Genomic DNA, 12,807 nt, shown 5'->3' with positions numbered 1-12,807 from the left:
ACACTATACACCGAAAATACGTTTCATCCGTCAGATGAGGGTTCGTCAAACCCGTATGGCCACACAACATAAATTCTCGCTCACACCCTACAAGTGTAACTAATGGTAATTGGACTTAAGGATTTTTGTTCTAACTCGTAGGTATCTTTGCTCTTGTATTCGTATTTGTTCAAAGTATAAAAGTATGAAAAGAATGTATACAAATGAAATGTATATAAGTATGTAATGTATATGTTTCTCAGCCCACAATTTAAAAGTATAAAAGTATTTGAAAAGGTGGGACTATGATCTCACCTCGAGTGCACGAGTATAAAAGTACTTCACAAAGTAAACGTGTGCATGATAGTTGCTTAGCCTTGACCTAAACAAGTAAGTTGTATCAATTAACCGGTTACGACACAAGGTCGGGCGAAATGTGTTCAATTAGTCCTATGGCTCGTTACGACTCGAATATATAGCATGTGAATCACGTTGTCAAGTTTCATGCAAGAATCAAGTATAAAATAAGATTAGAACGATTGCATAAGTGTTTTGTTAAGTTTAACTAAAAGTCAAACTTGGTCAAAGTCAACGAAAAAGTCAACGGGGTCGGGTCGGGTCCCGAACTATTTTCCTGAGCTTAGAAATCATATATGAGCATGTTGGCCAAGTTTCATGTTGATCGGGGGTGCATAGCATACTTAGAATTAAGCGAAAATTGACGTTTTTGGGCAGTCTGCCTCAGATGCGCCGCATCTGCAGCTGTATCAGCAATTCTGGGGCAGTTTTCACTTATACGATTTCAACTTCAAACAACCATAACTTTTGACTCTTTAACATTCAAAACACGTATCTTATATCGTTGGAAAGGTAATTTAAAGAGGAATACAACTAAATATATTTCATCAATAAATTCCATCATTAACAACAAAGGAAACCTCAATAAATGATCATTAAACGTTCAAAATTAACGTTTCAAGTTCATAAAACGCATTTCTTGACTCGGGAATCCAATTCACACATATGATATACCGTTTTGAAGGTATTGAAACATACATTACAACTAATCACTAACTAATAACATTTCATGGCATTCAAAGCATCAAAAGTTCATTTTAGAGTTCATCAAACCCTAATCAAAATCATGAATTCAACCATTTTGTAAATGAAGCTTTTCTAAATCAACCTACACATCAAAATGAAGCTAATGATGCTAGTAACACTTTTAATACATGAAGTTTAACATTTAAACAACATTAACTCATCCAAAATCAAAGATTAAGCACACCCATTTCAAGTTCATGCTAGTTACTCCAAAAACAACAAATCGAGCAAACCAAACATATATTCATGTTAGACTTGAGCCATAGACACTAACTAACACCATTTCAAGTTTATAAAATGAATTTGAGAAATCTAGAGTTTTTAGAAACCTTACCCCAAGCTATGAAATTGATACCAAATCGAAGAGGACGAAGAGAGGATCACGAATATGTAATTTGTTTTGTGATGAACTTCCTTGATTGAATTTAGATGATAAATCTTTGATGTTGGGGTTTGAGAGAAGATATGGAAGTAGCAAGAATGACGGAGGTGGAATGGATGGAGGAGAAGGCCACTTTGACTATTTGACCTAGTCAAATTTTTGCCCACTTGGCAAGTTTGGTCCCTCAAGTTTCAAAGCGGGTGCGGGAATTAACCGAGCGAATATTTTTAAAAATGCTAGAGTAAACGAGTGATGTTATAATTAAATAACGGGAATATTATGAACGTTAGTCAACGAAAGTTACGAATTTTAAATAACGAAAGATATTATTTAAAAAAACAGTGTTAAAAATAAATTTAACGAAAAAATGCGGGATGTTACATTACCTACAGCTTAAAAGAAATTTCGTCCCGAAATTTAGTTGGAAGTAGTAGTCGTTGTTTCTTCTTCGAAACCTTGCATTATAAAATCCACGAATAAGTGAAGGTACTCCCTTGGGCATTTCAACGAACTTGACAGTCGGGATTTCAAATCGTTTTAAAGTTTGGGTTCACGATCCATAATTTCAACCGGTTCTCCTAGGAAGTGGAGGTTGTTATCGATAGTAAGTTCATCGAAAAGAATAACAAGTTCTTGTTCGGAAAGACACTTCTTTAAGTTTGATACATAGAATATAGGATGAATGGAGACTCAAATGGGTCGGAAAATCTAAACGGCTAGCAACGGGTCCAAAATGCCCCAAGATTTCAAAAGGATTAATGTATCGCGGATTTAGCTTTCTACGTTTCCCTAAACTGATTACACCTTTCTAAGGTGCGACTCTTAACATTTCACGGTCACCCATTTGGAATTCGAGAGGTTTACGTCTAACATTGGCGTAGCTCCTTTGGCGACTACGGGCTGTCTTGAGCCTTTCTTGGATTTGAACGATCTTAACGGTTATTTCATGAATGAGTTCGGGTTCGGTGGTTTGCTTGTCGTCTACGTCGGCCCAACAAATTGTAGAACGATAATTGAGGTCATATAAAGTTTCGAAAAGGTGCGGCGTTAATACACGAAAGAAAATTTTATAGTAAGAGAATTTGACTAAAGGCAAGTACTTTTCTCAAGTAAATTTGAAGTTGATAACACAAATTCGTATTACGGTTTCCAAGGTTTGAATCGTATGTTTGTTCGGTCCGTCGGGTTGTGGTTAATGTGCGGTACTCATGTCTAAACGTGATCCCGAGGCTTTTTGAAAGGCACTCCGAAATCTAGAAGTGAAACGAGGATATCGATACAAAACGAGGTACGTTTCTTTAAGGTATATTGAACAAGTTCGTTAGGACTTGAAAACGTTTATTAGAAAAAGTTTCTGTTTTCTCAAGAATTTCGCGTCGCGGAAGATTTATCGGTTTTCGAAAACGTTCGTTAGGACTATTCACCCCCGTGGTGAATACTAGTATAACGTGAAGAGTCTCTCTCTCCATTGAGAATTTAGAATAAAGATTTCCTTAAACGGAAGTACGAGTGTAATGCGAGAGAAGTTTCCGCCTCGATGTATGAAATGTCCCGTTCTTATTGATTAAAAACGTTCCATATTAATTGATTTCGTTGCGAGGTTTTGACCTCTATATGAGACGTTTTTCAAAGACTGCATTCATTTTAAAACAAACCATAACCTTTATTTCATCAATAAAGGTTTAAAAAGCTTTACGTAGATTATCAAATAATGATAATCTATAATATCCTGTTTACACACGACCATTACATAATGGTTTACAATACAAATATGTTACAACGAAAAAAAGTTTCTTGAATGCAGTTTTTACACAATACCATACAAGCATGGACTTCAAATCTCGTCCTTATTTAAGTATGCGACAGCGGAAGCTCTTAATAATCACCTGAGAATAAACATGCTTAAAATGTCAACAAAAAATGTTGGTGAGTTATAGGTTTAACCTATATATTATCAAATCATAATAATAGACCACAAGATTTCATATTTCAATACACATCCCATACATAGAGATAAAAATCATTCATATGGTGAACACCTGGTAACCGACATTAACAAGATGCATATATAAGAATATCCCTATCATTCCGGGACACCCTTCGGATATGATATAAATTTCGAAGTACTAAAGCATCCGGTACTTTGGATGGGGCTTGTTGGGCCCGATAGATCTATCTTTAGGATTCGCGTCAATTAGGGTGTCTGTTCCCTAATTCTTAGATTACCAGACTTAATAACAAGGGGCATATTCGATTTCGATAATTCAACCATAGAATGTAGTTTCACGTACTTGTGTCTATTTTGTAAATCATTTATAAAACCTGCATGTATTCTCATCCCAAAAATATTAGATTTTAAAAGTGGGACTATAACTCACTTTCACAGATTTTTACTTCGTCGGGAAGTAAGACTTGGCCACTGGTTGATTCACGAACCTATAACAATATATACATATATATCAAAGTATGTTCAAAATATATTTACAACACTTTTAATATATTTTGATGTTTTAAGTTTATTAAGTCAGCTGTCCTCGTTAGTAACCTACAACTAGTTGTCCACAATTAGATGTACAGAAATAAATCGATAAATATTATCTTGAATCAATCCACGACCCAGTGTATACGTATCTCAGTATTGATCACAACTCAAACTATATATATTTTGGAATCAACCTCAACCCTGTATAGCTAACTCCAACATTCACATATAGAGTGTCTATGGTTGTTCCGAAATATATATAGATGTGTCGACATGATAGGTCGAAACATTGTATACGTGTCTATGGTATCTCAAGATTACATAATATACAATACAAGTTGATTAAGTTATGGTTGGAATAGATTTGTTACCAATTTTCACGTAGCTAAAATGAGAAAAATTATCCAATCTTGTTTTACCCATAACTTCTTCATTTTAAATCCGTTTTGAGTGAATCAAATTGCTATGGTTTCATATTGAACTCTATTTTATGAATCTAAACAGAAAAAGTATAGGTTTATAGTCGGAAAAATAAGTTACAAGTCGTTTTTGTAAAGGTAGTCATTTCAGTCGAAAGAAGGACGTCTAGATGACCATTTTAGAAAACATACTTCCACTTTGAGTTTAACCATAATTTTTGGATATAGTTTCATGTTCAAAATAAAAATCATTTTCTCAGAATAACAACTTTTAAATCAAAGTTTATCATAGTTTTTAATTAACTAACCCAAAACAGCCCGCGGTGTTACTACGACGGCGTAAATCCGGTTTTACGGTGTTTTTTGTGTTTCCAGGTTTTAAATCATTAAGTTAGCATATCATATAGATATAGAACATGTGTTTAGTTGATTTTAAAAGTCAAGTTAGAAGGATTAACTTTTGTTTGCGAACAAGTTTAGAATTAACTAAACTATGTTCTAGTGATTACAAGTTTAAACCTTCGAATAAGATAGCTTTATATATATGAATCGAATGATGTTATGAACATCATTACTACCTTAAGTTCCTTGGATAAACCTACTGGAAAAGAGAAAAATGGATCTAGCTTCAACGGATCCTTGGATGGCTCGAAGTTCTTGAAGCAGAATCATGACACGAAAACAAGTTCAAGTAAGATCATCACTTGAAATAAGATTGTTATAGTTATAGAAATTGAACCAAAGTTTGAATATGATTATTACCTTGTATTAGAATGATAACCTACTGTAAGAAACAAAGATTTCTTGAGGTTGGATGATCACCTTACAAGATTGGAAGTGAGCTAGCAAACTTGAAAGTATTCTTGATTTTATGTAACTAGAACTTGTAAAATATATGAAGAACACTTAGAACTTGAAAATAGAACTTGAGAGAGATCAATTAGATGAAGAAAATTGAAGAATGAAAGTGTTTGTAGGTGTTTTTGGTCGTTGGTGTATGGATTAGATATAAAGGATATGTAATTTTGTTTTCATGTAAATAAGTCATGAATGATTACTCATATTTTTGTAATTTTATGAGATATTTCATGCTAGTTGCCAAATGATGGTTCCCACATGTGTTAGGTGACTCACATGGGCTGCTAAGAGCTGATCATTGGAGTGTATATACCAATAGTACATACATCTAAAAGCTGTGTATTATACGAGTACGAATACTGGTGCATACGAGTAGAATTGTTGATGAAACTGAACGAGGATGTAATTGTAAGTATTTTTGTTAAGTAGAAGTATTTTGATAAGTGTCTTGAAGTCTTTCAAAAGTGTATGAATACATATTAAAACACTACATGTATATACATTTTAACTGAGTCGTTAAGTCATCGTTAGTCGTTACATGTAAATGTTGTTTTGAAACCTTTAGGTTAACGATCTTGTTGAATGTTGTTAACCCATTGTTTATTATAACAAATGAGATGTTAAATTGTTATATTATCATGATATTATGATATATAATATATCTTAGTATGATGTATATACAGTTAAATGTCGTTACAACGATAATCGTTACATATATGTCTCGTTTCGAAATCATTAAGTTAGTAGTCTTATTTTTACATATGTATTTCATTGTTAATACACTTAATAATATATTTACTTATCATTTAACATAATTAACCAAGTGTATCAATATCTTAATATGATTCATATGTACCTAGTAAGACGTTGTTATAACGATAATCGTTATATATATCGTTTTCGAGTTTCTTAAATTAATAGTCTCATTTTTATGTATATAACTCATTGTTAAAATACCTAATGAGATACATACTTATAATAAAAACATGTTAACTATATATATAACCATATATATGTCATCGTATAGTTTTTACAAGTTTTAACGTTCGTGAATCACCGGTCAACTTGGGTGGTCAATTGTCTATATGAAACATATTTCAATTAATCAAGTCTTAACAAGTTTGATTGCTTAACATGTTGGAAACATTTAATCATGTAAATATCAATATAAATTAATATATATAAACATGGAAAAGTTCTGGTCACTACAGTACCTACCCGTTAAATAAATTTCGTCCCGAAATTTTAAGCTGTTGAAGGTGTTGACGAATCTTCTGGAAAAAGATGCGGGTATTTCTTATTCATCTGATCTTCACGCTCCCAGGTGAACTCGGGTCCTCTACGAGCATTCCATCGAACCTTAATAATTGGTATCTTGTTTTGCTTAAGTCTTTTAACCTCACGATCCATTATTTCGACGGGTTCTTCGATGAATTGAAGTTTTTCGTTGATTTGGATTTCATCTAACGGAATAGTGAGATCTTCTTTAGCAAAACATTTCTTCAAATTCGAGACGTGGAAAGTGTTATGTACAGCCGCGAGTTGTTGAGGTAACTCAAGTCGGTAAGCTACTGGTCCGACACGATCAATAATCTTGAATGGTCCAATATACCTTGGATTTAATTTCCCTCGTTTACCAAATCGAACAACGCCTTTCCAAGGTGCAACTTTAAGCATGACCATCTCTCCAATTTCAAATTCTATATCTTTTCTTTTAATGTCAGCGTAGCTCTTTTGTCGACTTTAGGCAGTTTTCAACCGTTGTTGAATTTGGATGATCTTCTCGGTAGTTTCTTGTATAATCTCCGGACCCGTAATCTGTCTATCCCCCACTTCACTCCAACAAATCGGAGACCTGCACTTTCTACCATAAAGTGCTTCAAACGGCGCCATCTCAATGCTTGAATGGTAGCTGTTGTTGTAGGAAAATTCTGCTAACGGTAGATGTCGATCCCAACTGTTTCCGAAATCAATAACACATGCTCGTAGCATGTCTTCAAGCGTTTGTATCGTCCTTTCGCTCTGCCCATAAGTTTGTGGATGATAGGCAGTACTCATGTCTAGACGAGTTTCTAATGCTTGCTGTAATGTCTGCCAGAATCTTGAAATAAATCTACCATCCCTATCAGAGATAATAGAGATTGGTATTCCATGTCTGGAGACGACTTCCTTCAAATACAGTCGTGCTAACTTCTCCATCTTGTCATCTTCTCTTATTGGCAGGAAGTGTGCTGATTTGGTGAGACGATCAACTATTACCCAAATAGTATCAAAACCACTTGCAGTCCTTGGCAATTTAGTGATGAAATCCATGGTAATGTTTTCCCATTTCCATTCCGGGATTTCGGGTTGTTGAAGTAGACCTGATGGTTTCTGATGCTCAGCTTTGACCTTAGAACACGTCAAACATTCTCCTACGTATTTAGCAACATCGGCTTTCATACCCGGCCACCAAAAATGTTTCTTGAGATCCTTGTACATCTTCCCCGTTCCAGGATGTATTGAGTATCTGGTTTTATGAGCTTTTCTAAGTACCATTTCTCTCATATCTCCAAATTTTGGTACCCAAATCCTTTCAGCCCTATACCGGGTTCCGTCTTCCCGAATATTAAGATGCTTCTCCGATCCTTTGGGTATTTCATCCTTTAAATTTCCCTCTTTTAAAACTCCTTGTTGTGCCTCCTTTATTTGAGTAGTAAGGTTATTATGAATCATTATATTCATAGATTTTACTCGAATGGGTTCTCTGTCCTTCCTGCTCAAGGCATCGGCTACCACATTTGCCTTCCCCGGGTGGTAACGAATCTCAAAGTCGTAATCATTCAATAATTCAATCCACCTACGCTGCCTCATATTCAGTTGTTTCTGATTAAATATGTGTTGAAGACTTTTGTGGTCGGTATATATAATACTTTTGACCCCATATAAGTAGTGCCTCCAAGTCTTTAATGCAAAAACAACCGCGCCTAATTCCAAATCATGCGTCGTATAATTTTGTTCGTGAATCTTTAATTGTCTAGACGCATAAGCAATCACCTTCGTTCGTTGCATTAATACACAACCGAGACCTTGCTTTGATGCATCACAATAAATCACAAAATCATCATTCCCTTCAGGCAATGACAATATAGGTGCCGTAGTTAGCTTTTTCTTCAATAACTGAAACGCTTTCTCTTGTTCATCATTCCATTCAAATTTCTTCCCTTTATGCGTTAATGCAGTCAAGGGTTTTGCTATTCTGGAAAAGTCTTGGATGAACCTTCTGTAGTAACCGGCTAGTCCTAAAAACTGGCGTATGTGTTTCGGAGTTTTCGGGGTTTCCCACTTTTCAACAGTTTCTATCTTTGCCGGATCCACCTTAATACCTTCTTTGTTCACTATGTGACCGAGGAATTGAACTTCTTCCAACCAAAATGCACACTTTAAAAACTTAGCGTACAATTCTTCCTTCCTCAATACTTCTAACACCTTTCTCAAATGTTCACCGTGTTCTTGGTTATTCTTTGAGTAAATAAGTATGTCATCAATGAAAACAATGACAAACTTGTCAAGGTATGGTCCACACACTCGGTTCATAAGGTCCATGAACACAGCTGGTGCATTAGTTAAACCAAACGGCATGACCATAAACTCGTAATGACCGTAACGTGTTCTGAAAGCAGTCTTTGGAATATCATCTTCTTTCACCCGCATTTGATGATACCCGGAACGTAAGTCAATCTTTGAATAAACAGACGAGCCTTGTAGTTGATCAAATAAGTCGTCGATTCTCGGTAGTGGGTAGCGGTTCTTGATGGTAAGTTTGTTCAACTCTCGGTAGTCAATACACAACCTGAATGTACCATCTTTCTTCTTGACAAACAAAACAGGAGCTCCCCACGGTGATGTGCTTGGTCGAATGAAACCACGCTCTAAAAGTTCTTGTAATTGGCTTTGCAGTTCTTTCATCTCGCTGGGTGCGAGTCTGTAAGGAGCACGAGCTATTGGTGCAGCTCCTGGTACAAGATCTATTTGAAATTCAACGGATCGATGTGGGGGTAATCCCGGTAATTCTTTCGGAAATACATCGGGAAATTCTTTTGCAATGGGAACATCATTGATGCTCTTTTCTTCAGTTTGTACTTTCTCGACGTGTGCTAGAACAGCATAGCAACCTTTTCTTATTAGTTTTTGTGCCTTCAAATTACTAATAAGATGTAGCTTCGTGTTGCCCTTTTCTCCGTACACCATTAAGGGTTTTCCTTTTTCTCGTATAATGCGAATTGCATTTTTGTAACAAACGATCTCTGCTTTCACTTCTTTCAACTAGTCCATACCGATTATCACATCAAAACTCCCTAACTCTACTGGTATCAAATCAATCTTAAATGTTTCGCTAACCAGTTTAATTTCTCGATTCCGACATATATTATCTGCTGAAATTAATTTACCATTTGCTAATTCGAGTAAAAATTTACGATCCAAAGGCGTCAATGGACAACTTAATTTAGCACAAAAATCTCTACTCATATAGCTTCTATCCGCACCCGAATCAAATAAAACGTAAGCAGATTTATTGTCAATAAGAAACGTACCTGTAACAAGCTCCGGGTCTTCCTGTGCCTTTGCCGCATTAATATTGAAAACTCTTCCGCGGCCTTGTCCATTCGTGTTCTCCTGGTTCGGGCAATTTCTAATAATGTGGCCCGGTTTTCCACATTTATAACAAACTACATTGGCATAACTTGCTCCGACACTACTTGCTCCGCCATTACTCGTTCCGACACCATTTGTTCCTTTCGTTCTATTAACCCCTGGTCCGTAGACCTCACACTTGGCCGCGCTATGACCATTTCTTTTACACTTGTTGCAAAATTTGGTGCAGAACCCCGAGTGATACTTTTCACACCTTTGGCATAGCTGCTTCTGATTGTTGTTGTTGTTGCGGTTATTATTGTTGTTGGGATGATTGTTGTAGTTGCTGTTGTTGTTGTTGTTGTTGTTGTTGGGCCGTTTGTTGTAGTTGCGATTGATGTTGCGATTGTTGGGATAATTGTTGCGATTATTGTTGTAATTGCTGTTGTTGTTGTATTGGTGATTCTTATCACCGTTTTCCTCCCACTTTCTTTTTACTTGCTTCACATTAGCCTCTTCAGCAGTCTGTTCTTTAATTCTTTCTTCAATCTGGTTCACTAGTTTGTGAGCCATTCTACATGCCTGTTGTATGGAGGCGGGCTCGTGTGAACTTATTTCTTCTTGGATTCTTTCCGGTAATCCTTTCACAAACGCGTCGATCTTCTCTTCCTCATCTTCGAATGCTCCCGGACATAATAGGCACAATTCTGTGAATCGTCTTTCGTACGTGGTAATATCAAATCCTTGGGTTCGTAACCCTCTAAGTTCTGTCTTGAGCTTATTGACCTCGGTTCTGGGACGGTACTTCTCATTCATCAAGTGCTTGAATGCTGACCACGGTAGTGCGTACGCATCGTCTTGTCCCACTTGCTCTAGATAGGTATTCCACCATGTTAACGCAGAACCTGTGAAGGTATGCGTAGCGTACTTCACTTTGTCCTCTTCAGTACACTTACTTATGGCAAACACCGATTCGACCTTCTCGGTCCACCGTTTCAATCCGATCGGTCCTTCGGTTCCATCAAATTCCAAAGGTTTGCAGGCAGTGAATTCTTTGTAGGTGCATCCTACACGATTTCCTGTACTGCTAGATCCAAGGTTATTGTTGGTATGTAGCGCAGCCTGTACTGCGGCTATGTTTGAAGCTAGAAAAGTACGGAATTCCTCTTCATTCATATTCACGGTGTGTCGAGTAGTCGGTGACATTTCCTTCAAAATAGTCAATTGGAACAAGTTAATCATACAGAATATTAAGAGTAGTTAATAGTATTTCGTAGCATAATATGAACTCATTTATAAAAGCTTTTTCTTCATATTAGCGTTTTATAAGTTTAAATTCGGGTAGTACCTACACGTTAAGTTCATACTTAGTAGCTAATATACAATTCAACTACTACAATTCTATATGAAAAACTGATTATAATAATATTTCGCGTTCAAACTTTTACACAATATTTTACAAACTTACAATACTGCTTATTTTACATATAGCATGAAATATAGCACACAATAAATTTGATACAAGATGGTTGTGAAGATAATTCTAGCTAGTACACAAGTCGTTCAGCAAAGGCAATAAAGACACGTAATTCATACGTCCAGAAACAAGTCATGCATTCTGGTTTTACTAGGATTACTTCCCATCCTTGGTCTTGTGGAACATAACCGTTATGGCCGTTGATAAGACAGCGTGTTGTAACATCGTCAAAGGGACGAGGGTTACGTAATGTCCAACAGTCCCGTAACAATCTAAAAACCTCATTTCTTACCCCAATTACCGACTCCGTCACTTGTGGGAACGTTTTGTTTAATAGTTGTAGCCCGATGTTCTTGTTCTCACTTTGGTGAGAAGCGAACATTACTAATCCGTAAGCATAACATGCTTCTTTATGTTGCATGTTAGCCACTTTTTCTAAATCACGAAGTCCAATATTCGGATATATTGAGTCAAAATAATTTCTTAACCCATTGCGTAAAATAGCATTTGGGTTCCCCGCAATATATGCGTTAAAGTAAACACATCGTAACTTATGGATTTCCCAATGTGATATCCCCCATCTTTCGAACGAAAGCCTTTTATAAACCAAGGCATTCTTGGAACGTTCTTCGAATGTCTTACAAACTGATCTCGCCTTAAATAGTTGTGCCGAAGAATTCTGACCGACTCTAGACAAGATTTCATCAATCATGTCTCCGGGTAGGTCTCTTAAAATATTGGGTTGTCTATCCATTTTGTGTTTTTATACTGTAAAATAGACAAGAGTTAGATTCATAAAAAAAAAAAATACTTATTAATACAAGCAATTTTTACATATATCATAAAGCATAAGCACACTATATTACATATATTACACCACACGAATACAACTATCTTATTCCGACTCGCTTGTTTCTTCTTCTTCGGTTTTGGTTCGTTTTGCTAAGTTTCTAGGGATATATGATGTTCCCCTAATACTAGCTGTCGTTTTCCACAACGGTTTAGAAAAACCTGGTGGTTTAGAGGTTCCCAGGTCATTGTTACAACTTAAGGACTTCGGGGGTTGACGATACATATAAAGTTCATCGGGGTTGGAATTAGATTTCTCTATTTTTATGCCCTTTCCCTTATTATTTTCTTTTGCCTTTTTAAATTCAGTTGGGGTAATTTCTATAACATCATCGGAATTCTCGTCGGAATCCGATTCATCGGAGAATTGGTAATCCTCCCAATATTTTGCTTCCTTGGCGGAAACACCATTGACCATAATTAACCTTGGTCGGTTGGTTGAGGATTTTCTTTTACTTAACCGTTTTATTATTTCCCCCACCGGTTCTATTTCTTCATCTGGTTCCGATTCTTCTTCCGGTTCCGATTCTTCTTCCGGTTCCGACTCTTCTTCCGGTTCATCTTCGGGAACTTGTGAATCAGTCCACGAATCATTCCAATTTACATTTGACTCTTCATTATTATTAGGTGAGTCAATGGGACT

This window comes from Rutidosis leptorrhynchoides, chromosome 7 (genome assembly GCF_046630445.1).
Source record: "Rutidosis leptorrhynchoides isolate AG116_Rl617_1_P2 chromosome 7, CSIRO_AGI_Rlap_v1, whole genome shotgun sequence".
Lineage (NCBI taxonomy): Eukaryota > Viridiplantae > Streptophyta > Magnoliopsida > Asterales > Asteraceae > Rutidosis > Rutidosis leptorrhynchoides.
Note: the sequence above shows the minus strand (reverse complement) of the source record.